Source organism: Schistocerca americana, chromosome 2 (genome assembly GCF_021461395.2).
Source record: "Schistocerca americana isolate TAMUIC-IGC-003095 chromosome 2, iqSchAmer2.1, whole genome shotgun sequence".
NCBI classification, from domain to species: Eukaryota; Metazoa; Arthropoda; class Insecta; order Orthoptera; family Acrididae; genus Schistocerca; species Schistocerca americana.
This window is the reverse complement of record NC_060120.1, coordinates 99,148,955-99,157,878: the sequence shown is the minus strand read 5'-3', so window position 1 is coordinate 99,157,878 and position 8,924 is coordinate 99,148,955. Positions and strand designations below refer to the sequence as shown.

General features: G+C 44.7%; 1 protein-coding gene across 1 annotated transcript in view; it reads left to right on the top strand.

Moving 5' to 3' along the window:
- Positions 1-256: 256 nt before the first annotated feature.
- LOC124595198 (clavesin-2-like) overlaps positions 257-8,924 on the top strand; it is a 245,588-nt gene continuing 236,920 nt past the window's right edge. The window contains exon 1 of the mRNA XM_047133834.1: positions 257-345. The gene's annotated coding sequence lies outside the window, so the exon portion shown is untranslated. The remainder of the gene's footprint in view (positions 346-8,924) is intronic.

The following is an 8,924-nucleotide window of genomic DNA, read 5'->3' as shown; positions in this document are numbered from 1 at the left end:
CCATTCTCAGACGCCGCACAGGAATCACACCTTTCCATTCCCGCCGGTATTAACACCAGCGCACGGCGCCGGTGCAGCACAACGCGGCCGGCAGAGTCCTTGAGCGGGCAGCGCCGCATCCTGCGCGGACGCTCCGCGGAGCGCGCGCGGCAGCAGCAGCTGTTCGGCACGGCGAGCGTGTCCGGCGCCGCGACGCCAGGCGCCGGTCGATAGCGGCCGCTGCCAGTGCTGCCGGCGGCGCGTCGCGCAGGTCGGGGCCGCCAGTCGGCAGACGGCAGACGTAGGCGCCCGCCGGCGACGCAGACACCGCAGCGCGCCGCCACGCACCACGCCCAGCAGCCGCTGGTACGTACCGCCGACCGCCACCTGCTGGCGCCCTCTCTCTCTCTCTCTCTCTCTCTCTCTCTCTCTCTCACACACACACACACACACACACGCACAAGCACACACTATATAATGCTTCTCAGTGCAACCAGAACCGTCTCGATGTCGCAGCTGCAGTAGTACTATAACAGACTTCTATCCTATCCTCTGCCTATCCACAACTTTTCCATTGCCTACTAGTCTAGGTCGAGTTATCCCTAAATTTGTTGTTTATTCCAACGCTCCTAAGAACTTGAGAAGGCACTACTCGAAGAATGTAAGTAGTAAGAGGTGTATTGTGCGGATTTAAATCTTTTTTCCTTATTATCCGTTACTATTCTACAACCACGATACTTTCTGATATTTGCACTATAAACATTATGCGCTTATATGATTCGTAACGAACACATTTTGCTTCTCGTCCAGTTTTCTCCTCTTCTTCTGCTACTACTGCTGCTCCTCCTCCTCCTTTTCATCCGTTTCTTTACTATATTTCATGTTCTAGTACTAGTTCTACCAACTTTATTTCTACTGTACTACCTTACAAGATCAACAACAATAACTCTCCCTCTTACTCCATCCCTCCTCCTCCTCCTCCTCCTACTACTACTACTACTACTACTACTACTACTACTACGATTACTACTACTATGGTTACTACTGTTGTTACTACTAGTAGTACTTCTGGTGCTAGTAGTAATAGTAGTACTACCACCACAGTTACAATTATTTATTCTTCTCCTGTTGCACGTCTGTTCATTATGTAACTTGTTTCTGTTACGCTGCTAGAACTACTACTTCTACTATTACTACTACTACTACTATCACTACACTTTTGATACCGAATCATTTACATTGTGACTCCTACTCGATACAAAGTTCTGTAAGAGCAATTTCTGGTTTTCATAGGTTTTTATTCTACTTTGTATTTTTCTTCCTTCTGCTTTTTCATCACCACTACCACTACCATTACTAGTAATACTAATACTACTACATGTTGTTACAGCTACTAGGACTGCTGCTCTTTATTCTTACAACAACAGCAACTCTCCCTCTTCCTCCTCCCCTACTACTACTACGATTACTACTACTATCGTTACTACTGATGTTACTGCTAGCAGTACTTCTAGTGCCAGTAGTATAGTAACAGTAGCAGTAGTAGTACTACTAGAGTTACAATTCTTGCTACTGAAATTCTCCTCATGTTGCACGTTCGTTCATTGTGGAACTTGTTTCTGTTACTGCTGCTAGAACTACTACTACTACTACTACTACTACTACTACTACTACTACTACACCTTTGACGACCGAATCATTTACATTATAACCGCTGCTCAATAAAATGATTTGTAAGAGCAATTTCTGGTTTTCATAGATTTTTGTATTCTACTCTATATTTTTCCTCCTTCTGCTTTCTCATCGCCACTACCACTAACATTAGTACTAATACTAATACTAGTATGTGTTGCTGCGGTTACTAGTATTGCTCTTTTTATTCTTATATGTTGCGTTCTTTTTTCATTTTTAATACTTGTGGGATGGTTGATTCTCAACATGGTACTTGATCCTGCAGTTGCATCTCCTTCCTGACGTATAGCCAGGAAAGCTGGTGTGTACCAACCTTCTATGCCCAACGTAAACAGTATTCTGTGTATAGCAATAGAAGATCAGCAGCAATTGGACAAGTAGCCTGTTCTCATGGACGGTTCCGATCCATGTTGTAGGATTCCGTCAGGCAATATTGTACCTAAGTACAAACCTCGCATATAATATAGCGTTTTGCGCTTTAAATTCTGTGATGAATCCCTAAATGAGTCTATGGGTTAATCAAAACCAGTCTCTGCTATCAACTAGTTGTGCAATTGGAGCAACTTTTCACCAATACGCATTTCAACGATGCCCTATTAACACATAAAAACGACCACAAAATAATTAATAGTCCATGTTTATTAAAGTATCGGGTACGGCCGCGTTTAATAAACTTCATCGATTGTGAAATATGTAGCGAGGAAGTGGAAATTTACGCAATTGCCAACTGTGTCCTAATCTTTTCTTGATCAGTTTTGAACGATTCTGAAACAACAAGCTGCGTGCTGCATTTTATGAACACTGCGGTTAAACCAGGCATGACGCAATACCTGATTCAGTCCTCAACCTGTCGTACCATTACAGCTGGCTCGTAGAGATATAAGGAAGTCTTTGTGCGAGAACTCCGCTCCCACTCGCGAAAGACGATCCGAAACAGCTGATGATGTTAATCTGGCAACAATTTCTACACTTCATGGCCTCACCGATAATTCGACTTTCTAACATAAACAGATGCTTCCCCTTATCCACATTAAATTATTTTTATTATTTCAGTACGACAATTTATCAAACTGTGATTTGCACTCTCACTGGTAGAGAGAGCGAACTGGCACAGTTCCTATGACACTGGACTTGTGTTTGCAAGAACGGTGGCTCAGATACCCATCCGGAAAACTAGATGAGGTTTAGCGGGGTTTACCAAAATGCTTAAGACAAATATCGTGTCGGTTACTCTGAATTATATTCCCCTGCCCCCCAGTCTGAGCGTGTACTCTGTCGCTAATGAAGTCGCCGTAGACGTGACCCTGAAAGCGAACATTCCTTCCCGATTGGTGGGCAGACGTAGTGGCCCCCGCAAACCTCTATTTTAGAGAGCAGAATACGTTTTAGTCCAAACTGTTTATTGTAGCTTACAACGTGTGACACTATGAGCTGTGATTAGTACCCGTTTCTCCATAAATTCGTCATGCAACTTAAATGATTTGAAATTAATTTATTTTAAATTAACTTTTCCTACAAAGATTAGTTAAACTTTTTATGTGTCTGCACGTAAAAGTGTGCGCTCGTTCTTAAGATGACTAATTTTAGTTTTTTCAATCGCCTTTTTCAACATGCTCGTCCATACAGAATATCTCAAGGCTGCTGCTATGCATTTCAAAACTAAGTACCGACACTGTTAGTGTTATTCTGAGTTATTTCATTGTATTATTTGTCTGTAAATATGATTTGTGATATCTGAACTGCTGGCACATTGCTTGCGTGAGACGAAAATGCGAAACAGTCCAGCATTCGTAAAATGGTGTATGAGAAACTGCCTACAAATCTGTCCATGCAGGAGCAATCACCATCCATATGGTCGCTAATATAAAATGAGGTGGCAAAAGTCATGGGATACCTCCTAAGATCGTGACGGGCCTCCTTTCGTCTGGCACAGTGCAGGAAATCGACAAGGCATGGCTCATCAAGTCGTTGGAAGTCCCCCACAGTAATATTGAGCCATGCTGCCTGTATAGTCGCCCATAACTGCAAAGTGTTGCCGGTGCAGGATGTTGTGCACGAACTGACTTCTCGATTATCTCCCATAAATGTTCGATGCGATTCGTATCAGGCGATCTGGATGGCCGAATCGTTCGCTCGAACTGTCCAGAATGTGCTTCAAACCAATAACGAACAACTGTGGCCTGGTCAATGGCACAATATCATCCATAAAAATTCCATCCTTGTTTGGGAACACGAAGTCCATGAATAACCATTTCCAGTCAATGATCGGTTCAGCGTAATGCCTGAAATTTGGTTTTCTCGCCACACTCTTGACACTGTGGATCTCGGAATACTGAATTCCCTAACGATTTCCGAAATAGAATGTCCCATGCGTCTAGCTCCAACTACTATCCCGCGTTCAAAGTCTGTTAAGTCTCCTCTTGCGGCCATAGTCACGTTGGAAACCGTTTCACTTGAAGCACCTGAGTACAAATAACAGCCCCATCAACGCATTGCTCTTTTATACCTTGTGTATGCGACACTACCGCCATCTGATATATTTGCATATCGCTATCGTACGATTTTTATCTCCTCATTGTATAGATCTGAATTCACTGTAGTCTTCATTTGATACAGCGTACAGTAGGAGTTACTTCTGAGTATCTGGCATCATTTCAGACTGCAGAACTGATAGCCACTGAAAGAGCGTATAGATCCAGTATGATGATCAGAGTTGACCATATCGTAACATTAATGAATCCTCTCTCTCTCTGCCCTGCAAACACTAACATCAGTTTGTAAAGGCAAAGAGAGATCAATTTACTACCCCAGTTGGCTGTTGCTGCATCAGAGCTAAGGCAAAGGGAACAACGTGCAAGCTGGGGTTGTGGGGAGTGAGGAGAACGACTAACTGGCAAAGGATGCAGTAACATGAGGAATAGTAGGGAGATACATCCCATCTGGGTATCTAACTGCTGTACTCAGCAGTCATAGACATGCCCAGAAGAGAGTGGAACAACGAGTGGGAAACCGAAGATCTGCCCAAGGGCATGTGGTACAGACAAATGCACCAACAATTCTTAAGGCTCAATACAATACTGGAAACTGGTATATGAAACGTAACTCCACTAGCAAAGGGAACAAGAGGCGGCTAGTAATGATCATTGTCAGTCTGAAATACAACCACGGCTGTTGGTCAGAACACTTCCATAGGACTCACATCACACCATCATATCAACACTATGCATCTGTTGTGGCTACCCTAGACACAGAAAGAAATCAAATTGGCAACTTACAGAGCTGGTTGAAATGAAACAAGAAGTTCCCTGCAATGAATTGATGGTCTTGATAAAAGTTTATAAACTGCTCTTGGAACTCTTTTCAAAAGCTGGCGTTAAAATATGATCTATCGGACTGGTGTATTGTGTGTGTGTGTGTGTGTGTGTGTGTGTGTGTGTGTGTGTGCGGAGTTATTTTATTTATCTAAAAACTAGTTTGTTAAACTAAGATGCAGAAACTTTTTGCTACCGTATTTATTTAAGGGTTATCGTTCATGTCAGTGGAACCTGTGTTTTAAAGTAATCACCAATTTGTAAATAGGCAGCCCTGTAAGTTTGAATTCGTTGTACTCGTGTAACTACAGCAAGAAAAAATTTCTTTGGTAATAGCAACAAAAACTGGGTGTTTCGGGAAGAATATTTAATATCTTTAGATGGTGGTAGTAAAGAGTATTCAATGTAACATGTGTCTGTTTTTGTTGATTATAGAGATACAGATGTTAGAATGTAACCCAAACGGGTACTCAAGGAAGATGTTAAGCAGAGGTAAACGATTTAGTTCAAAGTTGATTTTCATAAATCCCATCTCCGACTTCATTGTAGTTTCGAATTAGCTTGACGATACCACAGTAGTATTTCTGAGGTCGTCTTGGCATTCTTGTAAGAGAGCAGCACTATTCATAATCCGCCCGTTCAATTCAGCTCTTTGTGTTTACTTCTTCTTCTTGAACTCCCCTTTTCAACTATCCGCACAGAAAAAATTATCGAGGGATAAGGTCCTGGTATCTTGGTGGCCAAGAAACGTGGCTATTTCTGCCAGGCCATCTTCTGAAGAATGTTAGGATTAGATTGTGTGCCACGTGCGGAATAGAACGTGTCGTGGCTTCATCATGCTGGAACAATATGCTTATTTCTGTACCCAAAGAAACCTGTTCCAATAACGATGGAAGTTTACGTTCAGAAAGTCTAGGTAACAACTCCCTGTAAGACGATGAGGTAATACAACAGGCCCGATCAACTGGTTGTCTATCGTACCACACCACACATATACAGAAACAATCCTTGAAAATGTGCCCCCACAAAGATTTGGGGGTTCACTGGACCACTGACGTGAACTATGAGTTTTACTGATGCCGTCACTTGTGAAAGTGGCTTCAACAGTGAACAGAATAAAAGGGATTACTGGACGTTGTGGAATTAGCCAACGACAAAATTTCAATCCATTGGCTTTATCTACTTCTCGAAGCTGCTGAATCGACTGCAAATGATAAGAACAGAACCAATGCGTATGTAGGACAGCCATATTCTTGTGCGTGGGAGACCGGCATGTATTGAAATTCTACGTATGCTTCTAGATAAACTACGTTGAATCAACTGAATAACGTCTTCTTCTTTATTCACGCACTGTCAGTTTGTAATTTCATATCAAATATGACAGCTGTACATTGCACCAGTCTCACGCAGTTACCGAAGATACGATTACGCGCTCTTTAATCTTCCACCCTGCAGTCAGAAAATCGTCTACCGTATTATCTACAAGCAGCAGTAGCGTTTCGATTACAATATCCGTTCACAGATGCCATACTGGCATGCGCATCATTGCATACACATGCGGCATCCTCGAAAGACACAGTGGAACTGGCAAAAAGTTGCAGCCACATTTGAAAAATTCAAGTATGTAAACTGCAGAAAAATTTCGAAACTTGAACTTCAAAATAAAGATGATAGTCGATAAATAGACACGTAGCAATTGGAGTACCAACAAACTAAATGAGAGCTTCTCTCTCTCTGTAACCAATAAATAGTGAACACCTATATGAAATGTTTTATTGGAACTTATTTAGTCTACCAACTCCTAAAATACATACCGTTCCTCCCGAAACACCCTGCATTTCTGTTTGTGAGTCGTGTTAATCTACCATGTTTCCCTCTGGTTATTCTGAGAGGAACTCTGAGACCCGGAGTACGTACTTTCTACTGCTACGCATATCACCAGACAAGAACATATAATCATCCTCAAATTATTTATACTTATTTATCACATTGCAATGATTACTGACTTCCTTACACTCCGGCATTTGAGTTAGTTATGAACTTCACAGACAAGTTATAAAATGAGTTTAGTTGCTGCAGCCGTAGCGACGTCGATATAACAACATTTGTCACGCTGGGACGCGGTCCACGGGCGTGAGCTTAAAGCCGACGTGCCGCTCGCCCCTGCAGGGTAGACCGCCCCCTTTACCGCGCAGCCGTGCCGACTGCCGGCCGCAGGGCGCGGCGTGTAGCGGCGGCGCCAGGCACGGCCCGGCCTATTGCGTGCGTCACCGCCACGCCTCGCGGAGCGCGCCCTCGCTCACCACTTCGCTGCACGCTACGGACTCGGAAGCAGAGACCTCTGTACAGCTGCCGACCGCCGCTTCACGTGTCAGCTCCTCATGGCGAGCGCCCTCTAACGGGAGGCCTTTACGCTCTGCATATCGTATAATTAATAAAAATACACTACTGGCCATTAAAATTGCTACACCACTAAGATGACGTGCTACCGACGCGAAATTTAATCGACAGGAAGAAGATGCTGTGATATGCAAATAATTAGCTTTTTCAGAGGCATTCACACAAGGTTGGCGCCGGTGGCGACACATACAACGTGCTGACATGAGGAAAGTTTCCAACCGATTTCTCATACACAAACAGCAGTTGACCGGCGTTGCCTGGTGAAACGTTGTTGTGATGCCTCCTGTAAGGAGGAGAAATGCGTGCCATCACGTTTCCGACTTTGATAAAGGTCGGATTGTAGCCTATCGCGATTGCAGTTTATCGTATCGCGACATTGCCGCTCGCGCTGGTCGAGATCCAATGACTGATAGCAGAATATGGAATCGGTGGGTTCAGGAGGGTAATACGGAACGCCGTGTTGGATCCGAACGGCCTCGTACCACTAGCAGTCGAGATGACAGGCATCTTATCCGCATGGCTATAACGGATCGCGCAGAGACGTCTCGATCCCTGAGTCAACAGATGGGGACGTTTGCAAGACAACAACCATCTGCACGGACAGTTTGACGACGTTTGCAGCAGGATGGACTATCAGCTCGGAGACCATGGCTGCGATTACCCTTGTCGCTGCATCACAGACAGGAGCGCCTGCGATGGTGTACTCAACGACGAACCTGGGTGCACGAATGGCAAAACGTCATTTTTTCGGATGAATCCAGGTTCTGTTTACAGCATCGTGATGGTCACATCCGTGTTCGGCGACATCGCGGTGAAAGCACATTGGAAGCGTGTATTCGTCATCGCCGCCGGCCGCGATGGCCGAGCGGTTCTACGCGCTATAGTCTGGAACCGCGAGACTGCTACGGTCGCAGGTTCGAATCCTGCCTCGGGCAGGGATGTGTGTTATGTCCTTAGCTTACTTAGGTTTAAGTAGTTCTAAGTTCTAGGGGACTGATGAGCTTAGAAGTTAAGTCCCATAGTGCTCAGAGCCATTTGGACCATTCGTCATCGCCGTACTGGCGTACCACCCGGAGTGATGGTATGGGTTGCCATTGGTTACACGTCTCGGTCACCTCTTGTTCGCATTGACGGCACTCTGAACAGTGGACGTTACATTTCAGATGTGTTACGACCCGTGGCTCTACCCTTCATTCGATCCCTGCGAAACGCTACATTTCAGCAGGATAATGCACGACCGCATGTTGCAGGTCCTGTACGGGCCTTTCTGGATACAGAAACTCTTCGACTACTGCCCTGGCCAGCACATTCTCCAGATCTCTCACCAACCAATTGAAAACGTCTGGTCAATGGTGGCCAAGCAACTGGCTCGTCACAATACGCCAGTCACTACTCTTGATGAACTGTGGTATCGTGTTGAAGCTGCATGGGCAGCTGTACCTGTACACGCCACCCAAGCTCTGTTTGACTCAATGCCCAGGCGTATCAAGGCCGTTATTGCGGCCAGAGGTTGTTGTTCTGGGTACTGATTTCTCGGGATCT